Source organism: Salvelinus alpinus, chromosome 4 (genome assembly GCF_045679555.1).
Source record: "Salvelinus alpinus chromosome 4, SLU_Salpinus.1, whole genome shotgun sequence".
Classification (NCBI taxonomy): domain Eukaryota; kingdom Metazoa; phylum Chordata; class Actinopteri; order Salmoniformes; family Salmonidae; genus Salvelinus; species Salvelinus alpinus.
This window is the reverse complement of record NC_092089.1, coordinates 30,267,000-30,282,813: the sequence shown is the minus strand read 5'-3', so window position 1 is coordinate 30,282,813 and position 15,814 is coordinate 30,267,000. Positions and strand designations below refer to the sequence as shown.

General features: G+C 45.1%; 1 pseudogene; it reads right to left on the bottom strand.

Moving 5' to 3' along the window:
• Window positions 1-2,517: 2,517 nt before the first annotated feature.
• LOC139572558 (complement C1q-like protein 2) lies at window positions 2,518-11,725 on the bottom strand (annotated as a pseudogene).
• Between the last annotated feature and the right edge of the window lie 4,089 nt (window positions 11,726-15,814).

The window sequence follows — 15,814 nt, the reverse complement described above, 5'->3', positions numbered from 1 at the left end:
GGCAGTGGCTTGGGTGGTTGTTGTCCTTGATGATCTTTATGGCCTTCCTGTGACATCGGGTGGTGTAGGTGTCCTGGAGGGCAGGTAGTTTGCCCCTGGTGATGCGTTCTGCAGACCTCACTACCCTCTGGAGAGCCTTACGGTTGTGGGCGGAGCAGTTGCCGTACCAGGCGGTGATACAGCCCGACAGGATGCTCTCGATTGTGCATCTGTAGAAGTTTGTGAGTGCTTTTGGTGACAAGCCGAATTTCTTCAGCCTCCTGAGGTTGAAGAGGCGCTGCTGCGCCTTCTTCACAACGCTGTCTGTGTGGGTGGACCAGTTCAGTTTGTCCGTGATGTGTACACCGAGGAACTTAAAACTTTCCACCTTCTCCACTACTGACCCGTCGATGTGGATAGGGGGGTGCTCCCTCTGCTGTTTCCTGAAGTCCACAATCATCTCCTTTGTTTTGTTGACGTTGAGTATGAGGTTATTTTCCTGACACCACACTCCGAGGGCCCTCACCTCCTCCCTGTAGGCCGTCTCGTCGTTGTTGGTGATCAAGCCTACCACTGTAGTGTCATCCGCAAACTTGATGATTGAGTTGGAGGCGTGCATGGCCACGCAGTCGTGGGTGAACAGGGAGTACAGGAGAGGGCTCAGAACGCACCCTTGTGGGGCCCCAGTGTTGAGGATCAGCGGGGTGGAGATGTTGTTACCTACCCTCACCACCTGGGGGCGGCCCGTCAGGAAGTCCAGGACCCAGTTGCACAGGGCGGGGTCGAGACCCAGGGTCTCGAGCTTGATGACGAGTTTGGAGGGTACTATGGTGTTAAATGCTGAGCTGTAATCGATGAACAGCATTCTCACATGGGTATTCCTCTTGTCCAGATGGGTTAGGGCAGTGTGCAGTGTGGTTGCGATTGCGTCGTCTGTGGACCTATTGGGTCGGTAAGCAAATTGGAGTGGGTCTAGGGTGTCCGGTAGGGTGGAGGTGATATGGTCCTTGACTAGTCTCTCAAAGCACTTCATGATGACGGAAGTGAGTGCTACGGGGCGGTAGTCGTTTAGCTCAGTTACCTTAGCTTTCTTGGGAACAGGAACAATGGTGGCCCTCTTGAAGCATGTGGGAACAGCAGACTGGGATAAGGATTGATTGAATATGTCCGTAAACACACCAGCCAGCTGGTCTGCGCATGCTCTGAGGACGCGGCTGGGAATGCCGTCTGGGCCTGCAGCCTTGCGAGGGTTAACACGTTTAAATGTTTTACTCACCTCGGCTGCAGTGAAGGAGAGCCCGCAGGTTTTGGTAGGGGGCCGTGTCAGTGGCACTGTATTGTCCTCAAAGCGGGCAAAAAAGTTGTTTAGCCTGTCTGGGAGCAAGACATCCTGGTCCTCGACGGGGCTGGTTTTCTTTTTGTAATCCGTGATTGACTGTAGACCCTGCCACATACCTCTTGTGTCTGAGCTGTTGAATTTCGACTCGATTTTGTCTCTGTACTGAGACTTAGCCTGTTTGATTGCCTTGCGGAGAGAATAGCTACACTGTTTGTATTCGGTCATGCTTCCGGTCACCTTGCCCTGGTTAAAAGCAGTGGTTCGCGCTTTCAGTTTCACGCGAATGCTGGTTGAGAGAATGCCAAGAGTGTGCAAAGCTGCCATCAAGGCAAAGGGTGGCTACTTGGAAGAATCTCAAATATAAAATATATTTTGATTTGTTTAACACTTTTTTGGTTACTACATGATTCCATATGTGTTATTTCATAGTTGTGATGTCTTCACTATTATTCTACAATGTAGAAAATAGTAAAAATAAAGAAAAACCTGTTGAATGAGTAGGTGTGTCCAGACTTTTGACTGGTACTGTATATATATCAGTAGAGCCTGCTGAGGGGAGAACGGCTCATAATAATGACTGGAATGGAGTGAATGGAATGGTATCAAGAACATGGTTTCATGTGTTTGATACCACTCCATTCCAGTCGCTATTATGAGCCGTCCTCCCCTCAGCAGCCTCCACTGATATATATCTAGAGAGAGTCCAGTCCAGTCCAATCTGTTGCTCGGAGGTCTGGCTGTAACAACCATGCTTTCTGTTCTGTCTGTGCTGAATGATCTGGTTGTAAAATACAGTTGTCTTATACCTTACAGCACTTGAATGACTTTAGACTGTAGCATCTCCCTCATTTAGACTTTGCCATGCTGGCAGAATGTTTGTAAACGTCATGAGAAAAAGGAATAAACAATTCAACAGTTCCATTGAGGTGTTATGTGGATGAGGTTCTATTTCAGGAACTAGCACATATCAGTATTGAGGACCAGCCAGGGAGAGGATTCACTGGGCCATTCAAGAACCCTGCATACTTTTGTCGTCATCTGGAAAATGAAGTCCAATTTAGAACATAGAACAGAAGACACTGGTCATTAGTTATTACATCACGTTGAATGGACGGGTCGTTATGAGAAAATTCATGGCTCTTTGAACTCTGATTCAGCGTCTGATTTCATCACAGCTTTTGTTTTGGTTCTCTCTGGCCTCACATAGGGAAGAGCAGGAAGCCACTGAAGGGGCAACGTTTATTTGAATCTTCATAGAGACCATAGCCTGAGGGAAGGTAGATGTAGATTAAGTCCCCCTCCTGCAGAGTCACTGCATTAGATATATACTGATGCCCTTCCTGGCTATTCTACTGATTTGACAATATTTCATGCTACTTATTCTTAAATAAGGATACACCCATATATGCCGATGTGCAGACGTCCATGCCAGAGAATCTGAAGTAGTGAACTCCTCTCAATGGGACTGTGAAGACATCTGCAGGGAGAGATCAACACTGTCTCTCATGAACACTGGAGCAGCCTGTTAGTGATGTAGGTGTCTGTTCCTAATGTCATATACGTAGCAGCAGTACCTGTCACTGGACTGTAGGTGTCTGTTACTAATGTCATATACGTAGCAGCAGTACCTGTTAGTGATGTAGGTGTCTGTTACTAATGTCATATACGTAGCAGCAGTACCTGTCACTGGGCTGTAGGTGTCTGTTACTAATGTCATATACGTAGTAGCAGTACCTGTCACTGGACTGTAGGTGTCTGTTACTAATGTCATATACGTAGCAGCAGTACCTGTTAGTGATGTAGGTGTCTGTTACTAATGTCATATACGTAGCAGCAGTACCTGTTAGTGATGTAGGTGTCTGTTACTAATGTCATATACGTAGTAGCAGTACCTGTCACTGGACTGTAGGTGTCTGTTACTAATGTCATATACGTAGCAGCAGTACCTGTTAGTGATGTAGGTGTCTGTAACTAATGTCATATACGTAGCAGCAGTACCTGTCACTGGGCTGTAGGTGTCTGTTACTAATGTCATATACGTAGCAGCAGTACCTGTCACTGGGCTATAGGTGTCTGTTACTAATGTCATATACGTAGCAGCAGTACCTGTCACTGGACTGTAGGTGTCTGTTACTAATGTCATATACGTAGCAGCAGTACCTGTTAGTGATGTAGGTGTCTGTAACTAATGTCATATACGTAGCAGCAGTACCTGTCACTGGACTGTAGGTGTCTGTAACTAATGTCATATACGTAGCAGCAGTACCTGTCACTGGACTGTAGGTGTCTGTTACTAATGTCATATACGTAGCAGCAGTACCTGTTAGTGATGTAGGTGTCTGTAACTAATGTCATATACGTAGTAGCAGTACCTGTCACTGGACTGTAGGTGTCCGTAACTAATGTTATATACGTAGCAGCAGTACCTGTCACTGGGCTGTAGGTGTCTGTTACTAATGTCATATACGTAGCAGCAGTACCTGTCACTGGACTGTAGGTGTCTGTTACTAATGTCATATACGTAGCAGCAGTACCTGTCACTGGACTGTAGGTGTCTGTTACTAATGTCATATACGTAGCAGCAGTACCTGTCACTGGACTGTAGGTGTCTGTTACTAATGTCATATACGTAGCAGCAGTACCTGTTAGTGATGTAGGTGTCTGTTACTAATGTCATATACGTAGCAGCAGTACCTGTTAGTGATGTAGGTGTCTGTGACTAATGTCATATACGTAGTAGCAGTACCTGTCACTGTACTGTAGGTGTCTGTTACTAATGTCATATACGTAGCAGCAGTACCTGTTAGTGATGTAGGTGTCTGTAACTAATGTCATATACGTAGCAGCAGTACCTGTTAGTGATGTAGGTGTCTGTTACTAATGTCATATACGTAGCAGCAGTACCTGTCACTGGACTGTAGGTGTCTGTAACTAATGTTATATACGTAGCAGCAGTACCTGTCACTGGGCTGTAGGTGTCTGTTACTAATGTCATATACGTAGCAGCAGTACCTGTCACTGGACTGTAGGTGTCTGTTACTAATGTCATATACGTAGCAGCAGTACCTGTCCCTGGACTGTAGGTGTCTGTTACTAATGTCATATACGTAGCAGCAGTACCTGTCACTGGACTGTAGGTGTCTGTTACTAATGTCATATACGTAGCAGCAGTACCTGTCACTGGGCTGTAGGTGTCTGTTACTAATGTCATATACGTAGCAGCAGTACCTGTCACTGGACTGTAGGTGTCTGTTACTAATGTCATATACGTAGCAGCAGTACCTGTCCCTGGACTGTAGGTGTCTGTTACTAATGTCATATACGTAGCAGCAGTACCTGTCACTGGACTGTAGGTGTCTGTTACTAATGTCATATACGTAGCAGCAGTACCTGTCACTGGGCTGTAGGTGTCTGTTACTAATGTCATATACGTAGCAGCAGTACCTGTCACTGGACTGTAGGTGTCTGTAACTAATGTTATATACGTAGCAGCAGTACCTGTCACTGGACTGTAGGTGTCTGTTACTAATGTCATATACGTAGCAGCAGTACCTGTCACTGGACTGTAGGTGTCTGTTACTAATGTCATATACGTAGCAGCAGTACCTGTTAGTGATGTAGGTGTCTGTAACTAATGTCATATACGTAGCAGCAGTACCTGTCACTGGACTGTAGGTGTCTGTAACTAATGTCATATACGTAGCAGCAGTACCTGTTAGTGATGTAGGTGTCTGTTACTAATGTCATATACGTAGCAGCAGTACCTGTCACTGGACTGTAGGTGTCTGTTACTAATGTCATATACGTAGCAGCAGTACCTGTTAGTGATGTAGGTGTCTGTTACTAATGTCATATACGTAGCAGCAGTACCTGTCACTGGACTGTAGGTGTCTGTAACTAATGTCATATACGTAGCAGCAGTACCTGTTAGTGATGTAGGTGTCTGTTACTAATGTCATATACGTAGCAGCAGTACCTGTCACTGGACTGTAGGTGTCTGTAACTAATGTCATATACGTAGCAGCAGTACCTGTTAGTGATGTAGGTGTCTGTTACTAATGTCATATACGTAGCAGCAGTACCTGTCACTGGACTGTAGGTGTCTGTAACTAATGTCATATACGTAGCAGCAGTACCTGTCACTGGACTGTAGGTGTCTGTAACTAATGTCATATACGTAGCAGCAGTACCTGTCACTGGACTGTAGGTGTCTGTTACTAATGTCATATACGTAGCAGCAGTACCTGTCACTGGGCTGTAGGTGTCTGTAACTAATGTTATATACGTAGCAGCAGTACCTGTCACTGGGCTGTAGGTGTCTGTTACTAATGTCATATACGTAGCAGCAGTACCTGTCACTGGACTGTAGGTGTCTGTTACTAATGTCATATACGTAGCAGCAGTACCTGTTAGTGATGTAGGTGTCTGTAACTAATGTCATATACGTAGTAGCAGTACCTGTCACTGGACTGTAGGTGTCTGTAACTAATGTTATATACGTAGCAGCAGTACCTGTCACTGGGCTGTAGGTGTCTGTTACTAATGTCATATACGTAGCAGCAGTACCTGTCACTGGACTGTAGGTGTCTGTTACTAATGTCATATACGTAGCAGCAGTACCTGTCACTGGACTGTAGGTGTCTGTTACTAATGTCATATACGTAGCAGCAGTACCTGTCACTGGACTGTAGGTGTCTGTTACTAATGTCATATACGTAGCAGCAGTACCTGTTAGTGATGTAGGTGTCTGTTACTAATGTCATATACGTAGCAGCAGTACCTGTTAGTGATGTAGGTGTCTGTTACTAATGTCATATACGTAGTAGCAGTACCTGTCACTGTACTGTAGGTGTCTGTTACTAATGTCATATACGTAGCAGCAGTACCTGTTAGTGATGTAGGTGTCTGTAACTAATGTCATATACGTAGCAGCAGTACCTGTTAGTGATGTAGGTGTCTGTTACTAATGTCATATACGTAGCAGCAGTACCTGTCACTGGACTGTAGGTGTCTGTAACTAATGTTATATACGTAGCAGCAGTACCTGTCACTGGGCTGTAGGTGTCTGTTACTAATGTCATATACGTAGCAGCAGTACCTGTCACTGGACTGTAGGTGTCTGTTACTAATGTCATATACGTAGCAGCAGTACCTGTCCCTGGACTGTAGGTGTCTGTTACTAATGTCATATACGTAGCAGCAGTACCTGTCACTGGACTGTAGGTGTCTGTTACTAATGTCATATACGTAGCAGCAGTACCTGTCACTGGGCTGTAGGTGTCTGTTACTAATGTCATATACGTAGCAGCAGTACCTGTCACTGGACTGTAGGTGTCTGTTACTAATGTCATATACGTAGCAGCAGTACCTGTCCCTGGACTGTAGGTGTCTGTTACTAATGTCATATACGTAGCAGCAGTACCTGTCACTGGACTGTAGGTGTCTGTTACTAATGTCATATACGTAGCAGCAGTACCTGTCACTGGGCTGTAGGTGTCTGTTACTAATGTCATATACGTAGCAGCAGTACCTGTCACTGGACTGTAGGTGTCTGTAACTAATGTTATATACGTAGCAGCAGTACCTGTCACTGGACTGTAGGTGTCTGTTACTAATGTCATATACGTAGCAGCAGTACCTGTCACTGGACTGTAGGTGTCTGTTACTAATGTCATATACGTAGCAGCAGTACCTGTTAGTGATGTAGGTGTCTGTAACTAATGTCATATACGTAGCAGCAGTACCTGTCACTGGACTGTAGGTGTCTGTAACTAATGTCATATACGTAGCAGCAGTACCTGTTAGTGATGTAGGTGTCTGTTACTAATGTCATATACGTAGCAGCAGTACCTGTCACTGGACTGTAGGTGTCTGTTACTAATGTCATATACGTAGCAGCAGTACCTGTTAGTGATGTAGGTGTCTGTTACTAATGTCATATACGTAGCAGCAGTACCTGTCACTGGACTGTAGGTGTCTGTAACTAATGTCATATACGTAGCAGCAGTACCTGTTAGTGATGTAGGTGTCTGTTACTAATGTCATATACGTAGCAGCAGTACCTGTCACTGGACTGTAGGTGTCTGTAACTAATGTCATATACGTAGCAGCAGTACCTGTTAGTGATGTAGGTGTCTGTTACTAATGTCATATACGTAGCAGCAGTACCTGTCACTGGACTGTAGGTGTCTGTAACTAATGTCATATACGTAGCAGCAGTACCTGTCACTGGACTGTAGGTGTCTGTAACTAATGTCATATACGTAGCAGCAGTACCTGTCACTGGACTGTAGGTGTCTGTTACTAATGTCATATACGTAGCAGCAGTACCTGTCACTGGGCTGTAGGTGTCTGTAACTAATGTTATATACGTAGCAGCAGTACCTGTCACTGGGCTGTAGGTGTCTGTTACTAATGTCATATACGTAGCAGCAGTACCTGTCACTGGACTGTAGGTGTCTGTTACTAATGTCATATACGTAGCAGCAGTACCTGTCACTGGACTGTAGGTGTCTGTTACTAATGTCATATACGTAGCAGCAGTACCTGTCACTGGGCTGTAGGTGTCTGTTACTAATGTCATATACGTAGTAGCAGTACCTGTCACTGGACTGTAGGTGTCTGTTACTAATGTCATATACGTAGCAGCAGTACCTGTCACTGGGTTGTAGGTGTCTGTTACTAATGTCATATACGTAGCAGCAGTACCTGTCCCTGGACTGTAGGTGTCTGTAACTAATGTTATATACGTAGCAGCAGTACCTGTCACTGGGCTGTAGGTGTCTGTTACTAATGTCATATACGTAGCAGCAGTACCTGTCACTGGACTGTAGGTGTCTGTTACTAATGTCATATACGTAGCAGCAGTACCTGTCACTGGACTGTAGGTGTCTGTTACTAATGTCATATACGTAGCAGCAGTACCTGTCACTGGACTGTAGGTGTCTGTTACTAATGTCATATACGTAGCAGCAGTACCTGTTAGTGATGTAGGTGTCTGTTACTAATGTCATATACGTAGCAGCAGTACCTGTTAGTGATGTAGGTGTCTGTTACTAATGTCATATACGCAGTAGCAGTACCTGTCACTGGACTGTAGGTGTCTGTTACTAATGTCATATACGTAGCAGCAGTACCTGTCACTGGACTGTAGGTGTCTGTTACTAATGTCATATACGTAGCAGCAGTACCTGTCACTGGACTGTAGGTGTCTGTTACTAATGTCATATACGTAGCAGCAGTACCTGTTAGTGATGTAGGTGTCTGTTACTAATGTCATATACGTAGTAGCAGTACCTGTCACTGGACTGTAGGTGTCTGTAACTAATGTCATATACGTAGCAGCAGTACCTGTCACTGGACTGTAGGTGTCTGTTACTAATGTCATATACGTAGCAGCAGTACCTGTCACTGGACTGTAGGTGTCTGTTACTAATGTCATATACGTAGCAGCAGTACCTGTCACTGGACTGTAGGTGTCTGTTACTAATGTCATATACGTAGCAGCAGTACCTGTTAGTGATGTAGGTGTCTGTAACTAATGTCATATACGTAGCAGCAGTACCTGTCACTGGACTGTAGGTGTCTGTTACTAATGTCATATACGTAGCAGCAGTACCTGTTAGTGATGTAGGTGTCTGTAACTAATGTCATATACGTAGCAGCAGTACCTGTCACTGGACTGTAGGTGTCTGTTACTAATGTCATATACGTAGCAGCAGTACCTGTCACTGGACTGTAGGTGTCTGTTACTAATGTCATATACGTAGCAGCAGTACCTGTCACTGGACTGTAGGTGTCTGTTACTAATGTCATATACGTAGCAGCAGTACCTGTCACTGGACTGTAGGTGTCTGTTACTAATGTCATATACGTAGCAGCAGTACCTGTCACTGGGCTGTAGGTGTCTGTAACTAATGTCATATACGTAGCAGCAGTACCTGTTAGTGATGTAGGTGTCTGTTACTAATGTCATATACGTAGCAGCAGTACCTGTTAGTGATGTAGGTGTCTGTTACTAATGTCATATACGTAGCAGCAGTACCTGTTAGTGATGTAGGTGTCTGTTACTAATGTCATATACGTAGCAGCAGTACCTGTTAGTGATGTAGGTGTCTGTTACTAATGTCATATACGTAGCAGCAGTACCTGTTAGTGATGTAGGTGTCTGTTACTAATGTCATATACGTAGCAGCAGTACCTGTTAGTGATGTAGGTGTCTGTTACTAATGTCATATACGTAGCAGCAGTACCTGTTAGTGATGTAGGTGTCTGTTACTAATGTCATATACGTAGCAGCAGTACCTGTCACTGGGCTGTAGGTGTCTGTAACTAATGTCATATACGTAGCAGCAGTACCTGTTAGTGATGTAGGTGTCTGTAACTAATGTCATATACGTAGCAGCAGTACCTGTTAGTGATGTAGGTGTCTGTTACTAATGTCATTTACGTAGCAGCAGTACCTGTCACTGGGCTGTAGGTGTCTGTTCCTAATGTCATATACGTAGCAGCAGTACCTGTTAGTGATGTAGGTGTCTGTTACTAATGTCATATACGTAGCAGCAGTACCTGTCACTGGACTGTAGGTGTCTGTTCCTAATGTCATATACGTAGCAGCAGTACCTGTCACTGGACTGTAGGTGTCTGTTACTAATGTCATATACGTAGCAGCAGTACCTGTCACTGGACTGTAGGTGTCTGTTACTAATGTCATATACGTAGCAGCAGTACCTGTATATGGGTTATAGGTGTTGCCGATGTTTGAAGACCTTGGTGTAGATCAGTTGGGTCTCAGTATTGAAAGGTCCTTCTTTTCTTGAGTTAGTCAAACCAGCAGAGAAGGCCAGCTTTGGTCTGTCTCTGAGCACGAATAGTTCTATAAGTTACTGTATGTTGAGTAAGATAAATTCATAAAATGAACATATTCCCACACCACATTAGATACAATGAGTTTCTGAAAGTCTTTGTTTGTCTTTCCTGTGTTCTCTCTCTTCAGCCCCTCCACTTCCCCTTTCAGTTCCTCCACCTCTCTCTCGCTGGCTGTCACTCTGGTCCCCATGGCTGACAGTTCAGCTGCGTGGGCCAGAATTATGGGAATAATATCTAGAGCTCTTGATCTGATGTCTAGAGCTCAAATAAACTAATGATGAATTCAACACACTCTTCCCGACTACAATAGTCAAATGAAAGGAAGCTGCCTCATGTTAGCTGCATTCTCTCCTTCTGCAGCTCCTCCACCTCTCCTTTCAGCTCCTCCACCTCTCCTTTCAGCTCCTCCACCTCTCCTTTCAGCTCCTCCACCTCTCCTTTCAGCTCCTCCACCTCTCCTTTCAGCTCCTCCACCTCTCCTTTCTGCTCCTCCACCTCTCCTTTCAGCTCCTCCACCTCTCCTTTCTGCTCCTCCACCTCTCCTTTCAGCTCCTCCACCTCTCCTTTCAGCTCCTCCACCTCTCCTTTCAGCTCCTCCACCTCTCCTTTCAGCTCCTCCACCTCTCCTTTCAGCTCCTCCACCTCTCCTTTCAGCTCCTCCACCTCTCCTTTCAGCTCCTCCACCTCTCCTTTCAGCTCCTCCATCTCTCCTTTCAGCTCCTCCACCTCTCCTTTCAGCTCCTCCACCTCTCCTTTCAGCTCCTCCACCTCTCCTTTCAGCTCCTCCACCTCTCCTTTCAGCTCCTCCACCTCTCCTTTCAGCTCCTCCATCTCTCCTTTCACCTCCTCCACCTCTCCTTTCTGCTCCTCCACCTCTCCTTTCAGCTCCTCCACCTCTCCTTTCAGCTCCTCCACCTCTCCTTTCAGCTCCTCCACCTCTCCTTTCAGCTCCTCCACCTCCACCATGTCTCTCAGCTCCACTCTCTGTTCCACCACCATGTTCCTCAGCTCCACTCTCTGTTCCACCACCATGTTCCTCAGCTCCTCTCTCTGTTCCACCACCATGTCTCTCAGCTCCACTCTCTGTTCCACCACCATGTTCCTCAGCTCCACTCTCTGTTCCACCACCATGTCTCTCAGCTCCACTCTCTGTTCCACCACCATGTTCCTCAGCTCCACTCTCTGTTCCACCACCATGTTCCTCAGCTCCACTCTCTGTTCCACCACCATGTTCCTCAGCTCCACTCTCTGTTCCAGCACCATATTCCTCAGCTCCACTCTCTGTTCCACCACCATGTCTCTCAGCTCCACTCTCTGTTCCACCACCATGTTCCTCAGCTCCTTCAGTTCAGTCCAGATGTCAGGCTGGGTGGTCAACGGTTCAGAAACACTCTCCCTGCTCTCTCCCCCTTCGCTGTGACCCTGTAGAGTGATGTCATTCTCTCTAACCCCTCTACTCTCTGGTTTGAATCCCTGAGCCAATTAGGTGAAAAATCTATAGATTGCCCTTGAGCAAGGCACTTAACCCTAATTGCTCATGTAAGTCACTCTGGATAAGACCGTCTGCTAAATGACTCAAAGGTAAGTAAATATAAAGCAGCAATGTGTCAGAAATATCACCATAGTTACCGAAGGGCTAGCTGCTGGAGCTATTATTATTATCGAAGCTCCACTAAGCCTATTGGAGGTCTAGGTACAGTCATCCCCATAGTCTGTTCACCTAGATCCACAAGGTGGAGTTAACTTGAAGGGGAGGGAGAAGGGAGTGAGGGTTTAAAACAAAGCCTTGCCTCTGTGGCTGTTGTCAAAGCAACAGAGAAGGAGCAGGAAGTATCCAGGTAGTTAAATAGAACACACACACGCCCTCTGGTAACCTCCGGTCCTCACACACTGAACAGCCACTGCGCCACCTGACCAGCCTCATACAGGTAAGAGACACCTGCTGCTAGCTACACCTGATCTCCTCCTTCTCTGAGAATATACATGAACCTGGGCATGTGTGTTCTCTCTTTCCCTCTCCTCTCTATCTCACACATCTGTCTCTGTTTTCATGTGTTCTCTCTTTCCCTCTCCTCTCTATCTCACACATCTGTCTCTGTTTTCATGTGTTCTCTCTTTCCCTCTCCTCTCTATCTCACACATCTGTCTCTGTTTTCATGATGTTCTCTCTTTCCCTCTCCTCTCTATCTCACACATCTGTCTCCGTTTTCACGTGTTCTCTCTTTCCCTCTCCTCTCTATCTCACACATCTGTTTCCGTTTTCATGTGTTCTCTCCCTGTGACCAAACAATGACAATAGTATGTCTGTCATATAAGAATGTTCCAGATGGGCCTGGCATGGGCTATATTATAAAGTTGTCATATTTTGATAGACTAATGGGACAATATGTGTGGGGAATGGCTCTCAGCACTTGGCTTTGCCCAGTTTAAATGCCAGGTAAACAGGAGTGGTATTATTTGCGCATGTCAACGTGTGAAAATGCTGCCAAGCGCCAAACTGCCAGAACTGGATTGGCAGTGTATCCGCCCAGGCAGCCATTGTTCTGACAATCATTGTTCCACAGTCTCATAATGAGCCACCAGAATAGCTCAAGACACACCTGACTGTAGCATGTAACAATATAATAATCACTGAGTAACACCATAATAATCACTGAGTAACACCATAATAAATACTGAGTAACATCATAATAAATACTGAGTAACACCATAATAATCACTGAGTAACACCATAATAATCACTGAGTAACATCATAATAATCACTGAGTAACACCATAATAATCACTGAATAACACCATAATAATCACTGAGTAACACCATAATAATCACTGAGTAACACCATAATAATCACTGAGTAACATCATAATAAATACTGAGTAACACCATAATAATCACCGAGTAACATCATAATAAATACTGAGTAACACCATAATAATCACTGAGTAACATCATAATAAATACTGAGTAACACCATAATAATCACTGAGTAACATCATAATAAATACTGAGTAACACCATAATAATCACTGAGTAACACCATAATAATCACTGAGTAACACCATAATAAATACTGAGTAACATCATAATAAATACTGAGTAACACCATAATAATCACTGAGTAACACCATAATAATCACTGAGTAACATCATAATAATCACTGAGTAACACCATAATAATCACTGAATAACACCATAATAATCACTGAGTAACACCATAATAATCACTGAGTAACACCATAATAATCACTGAGTAACATCATAATAAATACTGAGTAACACCATAATAATCACCGAGTAACATCATAATAAATACTGAGTAACACCATAATAATCACTGAGTAACATCATAATAAATACTGAGTAACACCATAATAATCACTGAGTAACATCATAATAAATACTGAGTAACACCATAATAATCACTGAGTAACATCATAATAATCACTGAGTAACACCATAATAATCACTGAGTAACATCATAATAAATACTGAGTAACACCATAATAATCACTGAGTAACATCATAATAATCACTGAGTAACACCATAATAATCACTGAGTAACATCATAATAAATACTGAGTAACACCATAATAATCACTGAGTAACACCATAATAATCACTGAGTAACACCATAATAATCACTCAGTCTGACAGAGCGATTATTATTCAAAAGAATTAAACATCACAAAAACTATCTCATTAACAGAGAAAGGTTTATTTAAGCATACAGTTTGCATGGTTAGTGAATAGTTAAAGTGTAAATTGCCTTTCTTGATGGCCCCTGAGATGATAATTAAAGTTGAATTGAATTATAATTTAAATGGAGGAGAAGGAGGAAGAGGAAGAGGTGGTTTGTGATAGGAATTTATCAGCACAGCGGCAGCCAGGTGAACACCAGCCAGGTGAACACCAGCCAGGTGAACACCAGCCAGGTCCAGGTGAACACCAGCCAGGTGAACACCAGCCAGGTGAACACCAGCCAGGTGAACACCAGCAAGGTCCAGGTGAACACCAGCCAGGTGAAAACCAGCCAGGTCCAGGTGAACACCAGCCAGGTGAACACCAGCAAGGTCCAGGTGAACACCAGCCAGGTGAATACCAGCCAGGTGAACACCAGCCAGGTGAATACCAGCCAGGTGAATATCAGCCAGCTGGATACCAGCCAGGGGAACACCAGCCAGGTGAACACCAGCCAGGTCCAGGTGAACACCAGCCAGGTGAATACCAGTCAAGTGAATACCAGCCTGGTGAATACCAGCAAGGTCCAGGTGAACACCAGCCAGGTGAACACCAGCCAGGTGAACACCAGCCAGGTGCAGGTGAACACCAGCCAGGTGAACACCAGCCAGGTCCAGGTGAACACCAGCCAGGTGAATACCAGCCAGGTGAACAACAGCCAGGTGAACACCAGCCAGGTGAATACCAGCCAGGTGAACACCAGCCAGGTGAACACCAGCCAGGTGAATACCAGCCAGGTGAACACCAGCCAGGTGAATACCAGCCAGCTGAATACCAGCCAGGGGAACACCAGCCAGGTGAACACCAGCCAGGTCCAGGTGAACACCAGCCAGGTGAACACCAGCCAGGGCCAGGTGAACACCAGCCAGGTGAATACCAGTCAGGTGAATACCAGCCTGGTGAATACCAGCCAGGTAAACACCAGCCAGGGGAACACCAGCCAGGTCCAGGTGAACACCAGCCAGGTGAACACCAGCCAGGTGAATACCAGCCAGGTGAACACCAGCCAGGTGAATACCAGCCAGGTGAATACCAGCCAGGTGAACACCAGCCAGGTGAATACCAGCCAGGTGAACACCAGCCAGGTGAATACCAGCCAGGTGAACACCAGCCAGGTGAATACCAACACTTTGCTTTGAAGTGACCGAACAGGTTTTAATCTGTAAAAGAGACAGAGGAGGAAAAAGAGGAACAGTGAAACAAGCGAAAGTATTTCTCTCTGTCAAAGAGCTATATATCTTATGTGAGGTTTTACAAATATTTTAGATATGTTGGTACCTGTGTGTCTGAGTGAGTGTTATTGGGTGGTGTGATCTCAGTCTATCTTTTCATCAACTATCTTGGGCTTTCATGTTAATCTTTGCACACATTTCTAACAATGAAGTTTCATAGACAACCATGCCCAACTTCAGACCCATTTTGAATATCTTTTATTGCCTTCTACAGGTTACTGCAATGACGTTTCTCCGCCACTTGGGGACAGTGCTGGCTCTTTCTTGTCTTGTCTCCCTGGCCCAAACTGACAAAAGTGAGCAGTCAAAATAGTATCCTTATTTGACACAATTTTCTCTCCTCGTGTATTTGTCTTTGCTGGATGGGAGGATGGACATTCCTAAGAGCAATAAGTGTCTCACCCCCTTCCCTCTTCTATCTCCCTCTCCCTCCAGCCACTCCGCAGGGCTCCAGCAGGCCCATGACGAGAGCTCTGTTCCTCAGCTACAGCTCAGACGGAGAATCCCTCACCACCGAGCAGCTCCGCAGCCTCCTCTCCAATGAGTTCAGCCAGGTCCAGGTATGTGTGTGTGCGCTTGTGTGTGTGTGTGTGTGTGTGTGTGTGTGTGTGTGTGTGTGTGTGTGTGTGTGTGTGTGTGTGTGTGTGTGTGTGTGT